The following is a 15,467-nucleotide window of genomic DNA, read 5'->3' on the forward strand; positions in this document are numbered from 1 at the left end:
TAACGATGGTTTGCATGAAGCAGGGCTTTCTTTACTGCATTATTTTGGGCCACCGAACTAACCTCATGATGGTCACGCTTTCTGGACATCCTGTTTGCGTCGTTTGGCGCAGAGCGCCGCAAAAGAAGAAAAAAGGGGTTACGAAAGCTAGCCTAGCATCTCGTTCCACCGCAATTTTCCTCCCAGAACAGGTTTTACATCCAGAATTAATTGCAACCCGTCATGGGGGGGTCGAGGGCAAGGCGTGTGAGGGACCCGAAGATAACCGAGGGGACCGTGTGGGGGGAAACTCGTTTCTCAAAGCACTTGTGACTTTCTGCATCAATCATTATAAGAAAATGTGTTAGTGTGCCAGAAAGAAAGAAAGAAAGAGAGAAAGAAAGAAAGAAAGAAAGAAAGAGTCAGTCCAGCAATTAAGCTATTTTTTTAATTATATAAATATATGTATATTTTAGTCTTTAGAGGAAATGTGCCAGTGTTCTGAGAACCAAAATGTTTGTTTCCCCCTGTGTCTCGAGACAGATCCCAAATACCAAGTGGGGAAATGGCTTTATGGGAGGGGGAAAGCTGTGAAGGGGGGGAGAGAGGAGGGCACGGAGGGGGTGGGGGGGAGAAAGACACGACATGGCAATCAACAGGTTAAATCTCAGCCAGTTCCCTGAATGGCTGGTGGTTCTCAAATGCTGGAGTCTTTCCCTTGCAATCAAATTTTGAGCCTCGCTCAGCTAGATGCTGTCGGAATTGCGATAGGATGCTGAGGAGTGTGTGTCATTTTAGGAAGCAGGGTGTGATTTGTTTCTCGGAGTCCAAAGAGATTTCATGCCTCACAGCAAATCTGCAACATGAGGACCCCAAAAATAACCACCACCAGACTGAGTGGTGGAAGATTTCAGCACAAAATGTGGATCTCAAATTTTGGGCATCCCGCAAAATGCCGAATTTCGTCTCCAGAAATCCAGAATTTGAAAAATTCTGTTTGATTTCAGGAATCTGAAATTTTGCTCCGCTGCTGTCAGGTTTTTCACAATGGCGCCCTGGACACCTGTACTCAGAGCCATCTCTGGGCCGTATTTCCCAAACAGCTGCTCGGACTACAACTCCCATCATCCCTAGTTAGCAAGACCAGCGGTCAGGGATGATGGGGATTGTAGTCTGAAAACAGCTGGAGAAGTTTGGGAAACACCAGACCACAGCTGAGCTACTGCATTAGACCCCTTTGCTTAACTAATGCAGAACATGCTCAGGCCATGGGATATGGGATTTGCCAGAGAAAAAGGGAGAGAGCTTTGCTACAGCTCAGCCTGATTTTGTTTTCCACATTTGGCTAGGTGTGCAGCCATAGAACCACAGAACAGTAGACTTGGAAGAGACTCCAGAGTTCATCTAATCCAACTCCCTGCAATGCTAAAGAATCCTGCACTGGTGTTCAGAAGTGTGTGCGTGTGTGTTGCACAATCAAAATGAGGCAAAAGGTTCACAAGATGTCAAGATGTCGAGTCTGAATCTCATCTCAAACTACATCGTGGACAATATCCAGGGATGCAATCGCATTCCACGTAGAAATCGTAGCAGCCACAAAAGCATCGTTTGGGGGAAGCAAATCCTCTCCCTAAAAAAAGGGGGGGGAATCGAAAGTTCACACTTTCTTTTGTATCTTCTCCAAGAGATGAAGAGGACACATGCAGAGTTATTGTCAAAAAGAAAGATCCTTGTTTAAGAACCACCACGATTCAGGAGGCTGGAGATTTGCCTGTGTGGGACTGGGAGGAAAAACCTTTGCACTGCAGACGGGAAGTTAAGTTTTCTTTCGTTATCAGCCTTGGCTCAGTTGGGGCCCATCGGACGTCTGGGACTACAAATCCCATCAGCCACGGCCAGCACGAGCCCTTGCTATGGCTGATGGGTTTTGTAGTTCAAGACGTCCGGAGGGCCTTAGTTGGGCCAAGCCTGCACTAGAGGGTGAACTGGCAAAGGGCAAAGCAAGAACGGCGAAGCTTTAAGGTGCAGCAAGAAGATGGGAGCTGAGACTGGCCGAGGGAGAGACTTGCAAACCTGCCGCCTTTACGTTAATCCCGGTGACTCTCTTGAGGCCTCTCCTCCCATCAAGAAACCGTCATACTGTTTTGTTCGACATTTGGGGGGCAGAACTGTCATCTGTAAAACGCACTTTGATGTTGTTGCTTTGAAACTTTGCCGAATGTAAACAATGCGTATTTAAAATTAAAAAACCAACAAAAACCAACTCTGTGTTCTAAGAGCTATTTTATGATTCAGTGGTGAATAAAGGTTCTTGAAATGAACAGGGCGTGATTTTTTCCCCCTCATTCGATGTGCCCAGTTAACAGACAGAGCCATTTCAGCTGAAAAGAGGAAAGACACCCTCGCTTTTTCCCAACAGGATTCATGGCTTAAATAACATTTTCACACATTAAAAAAAGAAAAGCGTCTTTTCAGACCTTGAGACCTCCTTCCTTCCCTCCATGGCTCCCAATTCTAAATTTTATTCCTGCATCTTTCACTGAAATCTATCTGTTATATAATCATAGTATCCAAAATCCATGTCACATTACAAGTGTCATTGTATTCCTGCCAATGGTTTCAACTGTTTACAGTGATCTCTCAAATAGGTTAAAAAGTTATTCTAGTCTTTTAAAAAATACTTGGTCTTCCTGATTTCTGACCTTTCCCGACAGTCTTGCCATTTCCGCATATTCCATCAGCTTGATCTGCCATTATTCTCTGGTCGGTAGTTCTTCTTTTCATCTCTGGGCAAGAAGCATCTTTGCTGCTGTCGTTACACACAGGTTACAATTCTGCCCATCATGCATATAAGCAAAACCACCTGGAGCCAGATCCCCTAAAAAACACTTTTTTAAATAATAAAAAGAGCAAATCCAACCTCCTCTGGTGACTCTCCAAACTCCTCCACAGTTCTCTGTCTGGCCTCCTCCAATCTGCCATATTTTTTGCTCCATAAGACGCACCTGACTATAAGACACACCTAGTTTTTAGAGGAGGAAAACAAGAAAAAAATTCTGAACGAAACAGTGGATGTTTGATTTTTGTGGTTCATGCTGTGGCAGCCTCCTTTATCGCTAGAGTCCCTTATCTCCCCTCCCGATCGCTTGCTGATCAGCTGCTAAGCGGCTTTGTTTCAACACCCCTTCCCTCTTTCTTTTTTAAAAAAAAGCACAATCTGCTTTTTGCCCCTGGGCAATTTGGCTCCAGGGACCACGCATTCACTCCGTAAGACGCACAGACATTTCCCCTTACTTTTTAGGAGGAAAAAAGTGCGTCTCATGGAGCAAAAAATACGGTATTTCCAAAGTCCTTCAAAACTCTCCACAACACCCTTTGCACTCTCTTCCTCCCTTCCGCCATCTTTCCAACTGCACCAAAACACTCTCCCAACGTCTGGCAGATTACAAGCCACTGCACACCCACTCTCTAGTTTATACCTTTTTAATAATAATAATAATAATAATAATAATAATAATAATAATATTTATACCCCGGCCAGAGCCGGGCTCAGGGCGGCTAACACCAATAAAATAAAATCACAGTAAAAACATAATAGGGGGAAAAGAGAGGGGGGGGGGACAATTTAAAATACAGGTTAAAATGCAGTTTAAAATGCAGCCTCATTTTAAAGTAGCTGATAAATCAAGACCATAAGGGGAGGGAAAAATAAGGGTCAGACTGAGTCCAAACCAAAGGCCAGGCGGAACAGCTCTGTCTTGCAGGCCCTGCGGAAAGATGTCAAGTCCCGCAGGGCCCTGGTCTCTTGTGACAGAGTGTTCCACCAAGTCGGGGCCAGTGCTGAAAAGGCCCTGGCCCTAGTTGAGACCAATCTAACCACCTTGAGGCTAGGGGCCACCAAAGTGTTGTTATTAGTGGACCTTAAGGTCCTCTGCGGGGCAGGAGAGGCAGTCCTGTATAATAATAATAATAATAATAATAATAATAATAATAATAATAATAATTTATTTATACCCCACCCATCTGGCTGAGGTTCCCCAGCCACTCTGGGTGGCTCCCAATCAAATGTTAAAAACAGTACAGCATTAAATATTAAAAACTTCCCTAAACAAGGCTGCCTTCAGATATCTTTTAAAGATAGGATCGCTGCTTATTTCCTTCATGTTTGAAGGGAGGGTGTTCCACAGGGTGGGCGCCACTACCCAGAAGGTATACTTTTGTGTAAGTGAAATCTGTATAAGATCGTATAAGTGAAATCTGCTGAGAAGGTGATATCTGTTGCCTTGGGCTAGATGACCCTTGGGGTCCCTCTACAACTACAACTAGAACTCTATGTTTTTTTATGCTTACTTGTATTTCCCACATCAGACATGCTGCGTTGGCTCCAAAGGTTGCCTTTTTGCACCGCAGCGCCTTCCTTTCACCAAAGGAGCTGGAAAAGGGTTGTGACACGGCCACTCCAATCTTTGAGCAGCAACAGGCTCCAGGGGTCCCAAGAGCGTCCCCCAGAATACATATCCCTTGGAACGAAGGCCAGCCGCTAAATATATGAACCAATAACTGATAAATGGACGCACAAGGGTTTTGCGGGCGATGTTGCAGCTGGAACAAAATGTAGGTCGCGGGAGGTTGAAGGCACTGAATCCAGGATGCAAATAATATTTCTAGGGAACTCCAGAGAACGCCTTGGGGCAGCCTCCGTTTTTAATTAACAGACCCACAAACAGGATGAAAAACAACGCATGTCAAAATCTGGGCCAAATCCCTGCAATTCACCAGACTGTTTTATGTCTAATAATAATTCTGATTCTCTAGAGGTGCTGAGGAATATCTCTCTACCAGCAGCAAGTAACTTGAGAGATTTTCCCAATATCCCATGTGCTCTGCTTAGGATTAAACTTGGGGTCCCCCAATGCAGCCCCCATGGGGGCCACCACCCCTAGACACTCCTAATTATTATTATTTTGCAATGAATATTTGGGCGGGGGCTCCTGGCATTTGGTATAGGCACTTGTCTTCAGCTGCTGGGCTACAGCCTGATCCAAGCGGGTCTCAACAGGAATGAAAAAAAAGTTTTCAACCTGTTCTCAACAGTAGCCTTCCACATGCCGACACGGAAAAGCCTCGAGCAGGATCCTACCCCAAGAGCAAATCCCCACTCCTGCCAGGGATGATTTAGCTGTGATTCCCGCATTGCAAGGGGTTCTCTTCCAGCTCTTCCGCTCTGTGATTCTCTGGGAGAATCCCATCCTCACTGGGCTTGTCGGGCAAAGCCATAGGATTTGCAGACCCTCCAAATGCCCCTGTTTTCCAGGGACAGTCCAAGATTAACAGAAGCTGCCCACACCGGGAGCTAAATAAGCTTTCTTCTGCCCGAACATCACAGCGACCGATGCCAACCGACACCGGGACACTTTGGGATCCGCGGAGTTTGTGCAGGATGTGCATGCTAAGCAACTCAGCATTTTGGCTAATCTACTTTATTTACATATAAACACACACGGAGCACTGCAACATGGCTCCCTCTCTCCCTAGCATCAGACAGCAAAGAGAAAAGGAACAAAGGACAATAGTCCCACTTCACGGAACACAGTAACACAAACATCCTGTCTCCGTCACTTCCCACTCTGTGGAGTCAAAACATATACCGTCGTGTGAAAGACAACTATCCCATAACTGCAATCACGGAGCAGGAATTCTAACAGTTTCTGACTTGAGCCCAGAATGTCCCGCATTTCCTTAAAGGTAAAGGTAAAGGTACCCCTGCCCGTACGGGCCAGTCGTGTCCGACTCTAGGGTTGTGTGCCCATCTCACTTAAGAGGCCAGGGGCCAGCGCTGTCCGGAGACACTTCTGGGTCACGTGGCCAGCGTGACGAAGCTGCTCTGGCGAGCCAGCACCAGCGCAGCACACGGAAACGCCGTTTACCTTCCCGCTATAAAGCGGTACCTATTTATCTACTTGCACTTAGGGGTGCTTTCGAACTGCTAGGTGGGCAGGAGCTGGGACCGAAAGACGGGAGCTCACCCCGCCGCGGGGATTCGAACCGCCGACCATGCGATCGGCAAACCCTAGGCGCTGAGATTTTACCCACAGCGCCACCCTTGTCCCTAGGATGCCCCTATTTTCATCAGAGAAATGTTGGAGAGTTTATAACCCTCGAGCCAAGGAGATAAGTAACTATATAACCTTTAGAAGACATCGGAAGGCAGCCCTGGATAGCAAGCACAGGCAAACTCAGCCCTCCAGATGTTTTGGGACTACAATTCCCATCACCCCTGACCCACTGGGCCTGTTAGCTAGGGATGATGGGAGTTGTAGTCCCAATCTGGAGGGCCGAGTTTGCCTATTCCTGCTGTATAGGGAAGTTTTTCAGCATTTACTGCTTTGTTGTGGTTTTTATATATGTGGGAAGCTGCTCAGAGTGGCTGAGGCAACCATGTCAGATGGGCGGGGTATCAATAATAAAATTATTATCATAAAATTATAATGGAATAGGGTGTCCCTATTTTCATCGGAGAAATGTGTGGGGTTGACCCAGCCGCATCTGTCAAGGCAGCTCTGATCACATCTCCAGCTGCGTCTTTGCTTTTAAGCTAGTTTAAATATTCAACAGGGGAACGGAGCTCGTGGTGAAAAAACAGCCCACAAAGGGGCTGGGGACAGGCATGCAAGATCTCCCAGTGCACAGAAAGTCCTGAGTAAGCACCAGGTTGCTCCCTGCAGGCAGAAGTCAAGCTCCGCCAAGCCTTGCCACACCATGTCAAGCGACATCTCCCTCACATTTTGACATGCAGATGTAGGTCAGCTGTTTCCAAGAGCAACCGGAACCGAGGAAGGGAACCCAGGCAGAAGGAAAAATTCCCCCAGGATGTGCTCCCACCCTTCTTTTCCCTTCAGAAACTCCGATTGCAATTTTGAAAGTAGTTTTCTTTTTTGGGGTGGTGGGCAGGAAGCCTGGGGGGGTTCCCCAATAAGCTTCCTAAATCTCCTAAACGAAGTTCACTCGTGGCTTAGAGTGAAATAAAAAAATTAAGGCCATATATATATATATATATATATATATATATACATACATATATATATATATATATATATATATATATATATATATATATATTTGCATATATATATATGTTCATAAATGTACCAAGCAAATACGTACATAAATATATAAGCCACATGTCTGAAGCAGCCCAGGAAAACAGCCCTGAAAACATTTCGACTCCCAAACTGACCAAATGTTTTCTCTGCAAAGTCAAATGGAAAAGCCTCCCCATTGTCTTTTCCTTCACAAATCCTGTCTTAAGGGTATGTCTGTGTAGGAATAGGGTGAGCCTGTGACCTGGCTCAGGAACTAAGTATTTATCATTACAAAAGACTGGCCAGGCTCCCCAGAGTATTCAATCAAGTAAGCATTAACAGTTAACCTGCCAGACAGGAGGTAAACAACACACTCAGATTTCTGTTGTAGACCACCTTTCAGTGATGTAGGTATGATGTATCTGGGGGTGGTCTTGAGCTACACCCCTTCTGTGACGTAGGTATATTTCTGGGGGTAGTCTTGAGCTCCAGGGAATGCAATTTAAAATTTCTATATAAGCGCAGGCACACCTTTGTTTTGGGTCCTCCTCCTCTCCTGCGTGTGAAGGGGAGCACCCTGTTGCAACAGTTCAATAAAGATTAGGCTTACGAGCTGCTTTGCTTCTCAATATTCTCTGGTTGGCCTCTGTTATTTTTTCCGACCGATGGAGAACCTGCAAAGGACTCTGTAAGGGCTCTTGTGTCCCCCATAAGGGAATAAGGGCAGGTTTTTGTTTATTACAGAGGCTTCCCGGAACATGTCCGGCATGACGGATATTCTTTGTGACAACTCTGCAGGGGAGGTGTCTTGTGGTTTCGTATAGGGCAGGGGAGGCCTCATGACAGGCCTGAGGACACGGAGAAGGGCTTTGGCTTGGGGACGGGGAGAGCATCTGCTTTGAATGCAGAAGGTGTCCATGTTTGATTCTTCGTATCTCCAGGTAAGGCACAAGAGCAACTCTGGAAAGCTCTGGCTTAAACGTCCACGCAAATGGCTTCGCCTGACGTCAAAATGGGGGCAAGGTCAATGTCAGGCAGGTCTCCCTGTGGAGAACATTTGACATAGATAGGGAGCCACCACTAAAAAGGCCCTTTCTCTTGACACCACCCTCCAGACCTCTCTCAAAGGTGACATGTAGAAATTAGCCTCAGATTAGGATATCGGGGTCCAGGCCGTTTTCTATAGGGAAAGGTGTCTGTATTCACATGAAATCAAGCTGGCTTTAACAAGGAAAGGGGTATCTCTGCGCTGGTCCAGACCGTTCCCAAATTTTGCGAAAAGCTAAATTCAAAGCAAAAGTGATGGTCCATTGACGAGAATGTATTTTTTTTTCAATTTTTTTATTGATTTTCACATAATTATAAACAAACAAAAAACACAAACAAACATAAATTATAACCTTATTAAAAATTGTACTTATTAACATTGTTAAGTGACTTCCTCGCTTCCCCTTGGTTGAATTTCAGTGTATATCCTTTTAACAGTTTTCCAAATCACAGTTCTTATAAAATTTAACTTGAAGATTAACATCCTTAAATCTTTTCATTTTGAAATTAAATATATTAATTCATCACTTAACTTATATAAAATCCTAAGCCAATTAAATATCTGCTTGCTGTTTCCAATTAATTTAACTTAACATGTTTAACTAAAGAATCATTAAATTTTGTCCAGTCTTCCTGATACTCCTCCTCCTTCTGGTCGCAGACTCTTCCAGTTAGGTCAGCTAGCTCTGAAAAATCCATCATCTTCATCTGCTATTCTTCCACCATTGGTAATTCTTGCGTTTTCCACTTTTTAGCTAGTAAAATTCGAGCAGCAGTTGTGGCATACAAAAATAATTTAACATCTTTCTTGGGCAATTCCAAACCTGTTATTCCAAGAAGAAAGGCCTCTGGTTTCTTTATAAATGTATATTACAACATTTTTTTCCAATTCATTATAAATCTTTTCCCAGAAGTCTTTCACCTTGGGGCAGGTCCAATGACGAGAATTTAAATCAAAGATTCACAAACTTGGGTCTCCAACTATTTTGGACTAGAGTTCCCATCATCCCTGACCACTGGTCCTGCTAGCTAGGGAAGATGGGAGCTGTAGTCCCAAAACAGCTGGATACCCAAGTTTGGGAAATGCTGATTTAAATCAAGAAAGAGCAGGCTGCTGCTGTGTTGGCATGGAGAGGGTGTCACAAAACCAAGCACCTCTTAGGAAAAACTAAGCTTACGTTTTAAAAGGAATGTCAAGAGAAGTATGGATTTTCTTAGCTGATGGGCCGTTCCCTTGGTTACGTTCTCCCTTGGCTGAGCATCGCACCACACGCACCCGAGCTGAACGGCAATCGATCTAAGTGTGCTGCTTTTGGGAGCTGTTAAAATCGCAAATAAATGCAACCACCTGCACAGTTCCTTCAGAAAACAGTCTACATCTTTTACCCTAAAAATTAGCACGGTGGTAACAATCACTTCCTGTGTAGGACCAGGAAATAATTGCTGCCTAGTAGAGTAAAACCATGTAGCTGAACTGGTCTGTTAGAACAACAAAAATCCACAAAATCAGCATGCAAATAGATAGATAGATAGATAGATAGATAGATAGATAGATAGATAGATAGATAGATGATAGATATAAAATGAGGACCTAGAGGTGTTCATGATATGGTATGCAAGCTTTCACGTTCACACAGAACGCTTTGGCTGAGTTCTCAGTGGGACAGTAAGCTTGTTCCTGGACTGGCAGTGATGTATGGAAGTGAGAGCTGGACCATCAAGAAGGCTGATCGCCGAAGAGTTGATGCTTTTGAATTATAGTGCTGGAGGAGACTCTGGAGAGTCCCATGGACTGCAAGAAGATCAAACCGATCAATTCTGAGGGAAATCAGCCCTGAGTGCTCACTGGAAGGACAGATCCTGAAGCTGAGGCTCCAAGACTTTGGCCACCTCATGAGAAGAGAAGACTCCCTGGAAAAGACCCTGATGTTGGGAAAGATGGAGGGCACAAGGAGAAGGGGACGACAGAGGACGAGATGGTTGGACAGTGTTCTCAAAGCTACCAGCATGAGTTTGACCAAACTGTGGGAGGCAGTGGAAGACAGGAGTGCCTGGCGTGCTCTGGTCCAGGGGGTCACGAAGAGTCGGACACGACTAAACAACTAAACAACAACAAAATTGTCTTTGGAGTCACCACTCTGGGTGTCCTAAAGAGTTGTTTTTACCAATAATGTTATTGTTCCAAGTCTCTGCAAGCCTCCACATTGAGGCTGAGGTTGTTTGGGTTTTTAATAACGAAGCAGTGTATACATTTTATGAAATAAAGTTGTTGTTATTTCAATTTATACCTACCCTATGCCTGGAGGTCCCAGGGCGGTTCACAACAAGACCACAACATATAAAATCAAACCAAAAGCAGTAACCTAATAAAAACACCCCCCCCCCCAAGCCACATTCTAAAAGGGTATTGGATGTCGATAAGATCAACCAAATGCCTGGTTAAAAAGCGCCTAAAGATGTATAATGAAGGCACAAGCGAACCTCCCTGGGGAGAACATTCCACAGACGGGCAGCCACTGCAGAGAAGGCCCCGTTCTTGTATTGGCACCCTCCGGACCTCTCGAGGACGAGACACACGAAGGAGGGCCTCAGAAGATGATCTCAGGGTCCGGGTAGGTTCATATGGAAAGAGGCGGTCCTTGAGGCATTGCGGTCCTGAGCCGTTTAAGGCTTTATAGTCAAAACCAGCACTTTGAATTGGTAGCCATTGCAGTCAGACCAGGATCAGTGTAAGATCAGGGGTTGGCAACCTGCAGCCCACGGGGGTTGTTTAACCGGCCCATGAGCTGCCCGCTCAGTGAGTCCCTGTGCGCTGTGCTAAACCGGCGCAGGGCGGAGCGGGGACTTGCTTCCACAGCGCTGAAAATTGTGTCTGCGCAGACGCGATCTGGTCCACGGAGCAATCTCCATGGGAGTGAACCAACCCAGGCAAGATAAACACTGTCTACCCCTGGTGTAAGATACTCAACCCGTTTTGCCCTGGTGAATTCTGCACCAGCAGAAGTTTCCGAACAGTCTTCAGACACAGCCCTACGTATAACGCAAAGCACGCTTTTCTGTGTTCTGCAGGAACTCGCTGTTTTGACAGCCGGACAGAATGCCATTCCCCCCGAAAACCTGCCTTAGGTCTTGAGCTGGTACGAGGTGTTCTTTTCCCTCTGTTCCTCGTTTTTTTGTTTTTTTATTATTCAGGAAGCAAATTGCCTGTGCTAATTGTCAATTTGTACCGAATCATTTCCAGCTTCTTTCCCCGGTTCCTTTGAAGGCCTGGCTTATTTAGCAGGTCATTAAAATTGCGCATTCCGGCTAATGAAGCTCCATTTAGATTCTGCTCTTGCGGCTTGTCGTCCTCGGCTCCTGGGAGTGGGCGTGATTGCGCGTGAAACTCCTGCAGGGGCGCCGGAGATGAACGATTGCGGCGCCGCGAGAAGAGATCCCTCCTGCTAGGATGCAAAGCGGCAGGTGCTCTCGGGGCCCCCCTTACCTGTCCTCCATAAAAACCCTGCCCAGATTTTGCTCCCTGAAGTGATGATACTTAAAAACAACAACAACACAAAGTTGCTAGTACACAGAATAACTTGAGTTTTGCCTCGGTACCGGTAGACCTGAAGGAGCGTCTCCACCCCCATCGTTCTGCCCGGACACTGAGGTCCAGCTCCGAGGGTCTTCTGGCGGTTCCCTCGCTGTGAGAAGTGAGGTTGCAGGGAACCAGGCAGAGGGCCTTCTCGGTGGTGGCACCTGCCCTGTGGAACGCCCTCCCACCAGATGTCAAGGAAATAAACAACTATCTGACTTTTAGAAGGCATCTGAAGGCAGCCCTGTAAAGGGAAGTATGTAATATTTGAACTTTTGTTCTGTTTTTAGTCCTCTGTTAGGAGCCGCCCAGATTGGCTGGGGAAACCTAGCCAGATGGGCGGGGTATAAATAATTTTCAAATTTATTTACGATTTATGATTTACGATAATCTTTATTGTCATTGTCCCATACAGAACAACGAAATTGGAAAGAACTACACTAGACATTCAGAAACCAACAAGCCTGCTATCCCAGCTATCCCAGCCTGGTTAGCCCCCTAAAAACTCTGATACCCCATAATCAAATACAATATACTGTTTCTCAGGCGGCTAGTCCTAGTCTTTATAACCCTGTACCTTCTTCTAGAAGGTAGAAGCTGAAAGAGATCATTTCCGGGGTACGCACTATCCTGCACTATCTCTGCAGCTTTCTTGTGGCACCTGGAAGCGTAGATTTGATCCAAGGTGGGAAGAGTGCACCCAATTATTTTCTCTGCAGTCTTTACAACCCTGGTCAGCATTGTTTTTTCCCTGGCCGTGCAGCTCCCAAACCACACACACAGACCATAAGTTAATACACTCTCCACAGTATGGTCTGTCTGTGTGGTTTGGGAGTTGCACGGTCAGGGGAAAAACAATGCTGTCCAGGGCTGTAAAGACTGTGGATAATAATAAATAAATCATCATCATCATCATCCCCGTGATCTCAAATCCTGTTCCTGAATCTCTGGAGATTCAGAAGCATTGGTGACTCCCAACTGTAGCAGCAAAGCGTAGCTAGAAGCCATGGATCGAATCTCCTCCACATCCTTCTACCTGGCCAGGTAGTGCCTGATCCTGCACTTCTCTCCTCGCTTCCCTTTGAAATGCTGCCCGCCATCTGCAGGCTTCTAAAGTATTTTATAAATATCAGCATACCTGTTAGGAATAATTGGAACTGATTTTGTTGAAAGAGCGTTTTGCCAGATTAATTAGGGATGCCTTTCTGTGAGGCTGGAAAGAGTTCTGTCTAATTGCTTCAGGCAAATTTCCCGTACCAAGATCCCTGGGAGTGAGTCTCGCTAAAGCCAACGGCAAAGACTGCTGTGTGGCAAAGGATGGGACTGTCTTGTAAAGGATGCAGTCCTTACTGAGAAGCTTTGTGCTTGGGGCAACGGAAGAAGGCATGAAAGGTTCTACCTGTAGCATCAGAGAGCAGGTAAGGGCTTGGATGATGGAGTACAAACACAGTTTGTGCAAACACATACAGACACAGTTCCCCGCACATAGAAAGCTAGCAGGCTGGAAGTACTTTAGCCTGGCTTTCTACATGCAGGAATTTGGATGGGGACAGAATAGACTATTCCATTATGTGACCCCCAACCTGCCAGTCTAGGAACAAGCTTACTGTCCCACTGAGAACTCAGCCAAAGCGTTCTGTGTGAACTTGAAAGCTTGCATACCTTATCATGAACACCTCTAGGTCCTCATTATATATATAACGAGGCCTTTGGTTGATCTTATTGACATCTAACACCCTTTTAGAATGTGGATTTTTTGGGGGGGGGGTTATTAGGTTACTGCTTTTGGTATGATTTTATAGGTTGTGGTCTTGTTGTGAATCACCCTGACACCTCCAGGTACAGGGCGGTGTATAAGTTGAAAACAACAACAACAACAACAACAACTTTATTTCATAAAATGTATACACTGCTTCGTTCTTAAAAACCCAAACAAACTCAGCCTCAATGTGGAGGCTTGCAGAGACAGGAGCTGATAAAAACAACTCTTTAAGACACCCAGAGTGGTGACTCCAACGACAATTTTGTTGTTGTTTAGTCGTTTAGTCGTGTCCGACTCTTCGTGACCCCCTGGACCAGAGCACACCAGGCCCTCCTGTATTCCACTGTCTCCCGCAGTTTGGTCAAACTCATGCTGGTAGCTTCGAGAACACTATTGAACCGTCTCGTCCTCTGTCGTCCCCTTCTCCTTGTGCCCTCCAACTTTCCCAACATCAGGGTCTTTTCCAGGGAGTCTTCTCTTCCCATGAGGTGGCCAAAGTCTTGGAGCCTCAGCTTCAGGATCTGTCCTTCCAGTGAGCACTCAGGGCTGATTTCCTTCAGAATGGAGAGGTTGGATCTTCTTGCAGTCCATGGGACTCTCCAGAGTCTCCTCCAGCACCAGAATTCAAAAGCATAAATTCTTCAGCGATCAGCCTTCTTGATGGTCCAGCTCTCACTTCCATACATCACTTAATTCTTAATTCTGGTTTGGGATTCATCCAGCCCAGCCTTTCACATGATGAGTTCCGCAAGTTGAAATAACAACAACTTTATTTCATAAAATGTAGATACTGCTTCGTTGTTAAAAACCCAAACAAACTCAACCTCAATGTGGAGGCTTGCAGAGACTGGAACAATAAAATTATTGGCAAAAACAACTCTTTAGGACACCCAGAGTGGTGACTCCAATGACAATTTGTTGGTACTCTTTGACCCACAAGGTAAGAAGAGACCTGCAGGATCCAGCCCATGTTCCATCTAATCCAGCAGCCTGTCCTCACAGCGGCCAAACAGATGCCTGTGGGACACTGGCAAGCAGGATCCGAGTTCAAGAGCAACTCTCCCTTCCTGTGGATCCAGTGACCTGCATTCAGAATTGCTGCCTTCAGCTATGGGGACAAGAGCATAGCCATGATGGGAAATAGCCCTGGATAGCTCTCTCATCCCTCACCACCCCTCCTTAGGGGCACACTCCTGCTGCGCTTATAAACATGCCCACATCCCAGTTCTTTTGCCAGCTCCACCTACACAGCCAGACAAAAATAAAAATCCGGAGGAGCAATTGCAAGTTTGGAAAATGACACACACACACACACACCCTTTATGCAACCCAAATCAATGTGCATGCAAACTGCTCCTGTGTACACACAGCTGTGTTATGTCGTGATTCTGCACAACATGCAGATTCTCTGGGGCTGGGCTGCCTGAGAAACTCTGCTTGCTGTATTTATTTGAATGCAAATGCTTCTAGTCAGAAAGATGCGCATGGAAAACGGTAATATCGTGGCAGCTAACAGGAGATTTGAAATGGGAGTTTGGGAGAGCAGCCTGAAGATTTCTACAGGAGGGGTCATTGCCTACCAATTCCTCTTCCCTCACAGAAACCCAAAACTGTAAAAAGCAGTAAAAATGGCAGAGGTAATGCTAAGTATGGAAATCTGCTAAATTTGTGTGTTTTGCAGGCTGCAGAATTTAGAGTAGCGCTGCAGGAATTCATTCTTGTGTCAGCAGATGTACAGGTGAATATATTCAATGTTATGAGCTGGCTCAATTGATACCATTATTAATCACACATCCCCTCCTTGCACGCAAGCAGGAATTACATAAGTATATTTGAGATATCCCTCCACAAGCCAGTTTTCCTTCTAGATGGGCTACCTTCCCAGATTAATGCAGCTGTTTGACTTCACCCCTGGAAGCACACTCCATTGTCTCTTGAGACGGAAGGATGCAAACAATTTTTAAGGACTAGCAAGGAGCCCTACTCAGGAGAATAAGCAGGGCTGGCCTAAGAGGTGGAAGAC

The 15,467-nt window shown here is 45.7% G+C and overlaps 1 long non-coding RNA gene across 2 annotated transcripts in view; it reads left to right on the plus strand.

Moving 5' to 3' along the window:
- LOC309350464 overlaps positions 1 to 15,467 on the plus strand; it is a 251,288-nt gene that overhangs the window by 117,553 nt on the left and 118,268 nt on the right. The gene's annotated exons all lie outside the window — the stretch shown is intronic.

The sequence above is a fragment of the Podarcis erhardii genome, assembly GCF_964252035.2.
Source record: "Podarcis erhardii genome assembly, chromosome: 9".
Lineage (NCBI taxonomy): Eukaryota > Metazoa > Chordata > Lepidosauria > Squamata > Lacertidae > Podarcis > Podarcis erhardii.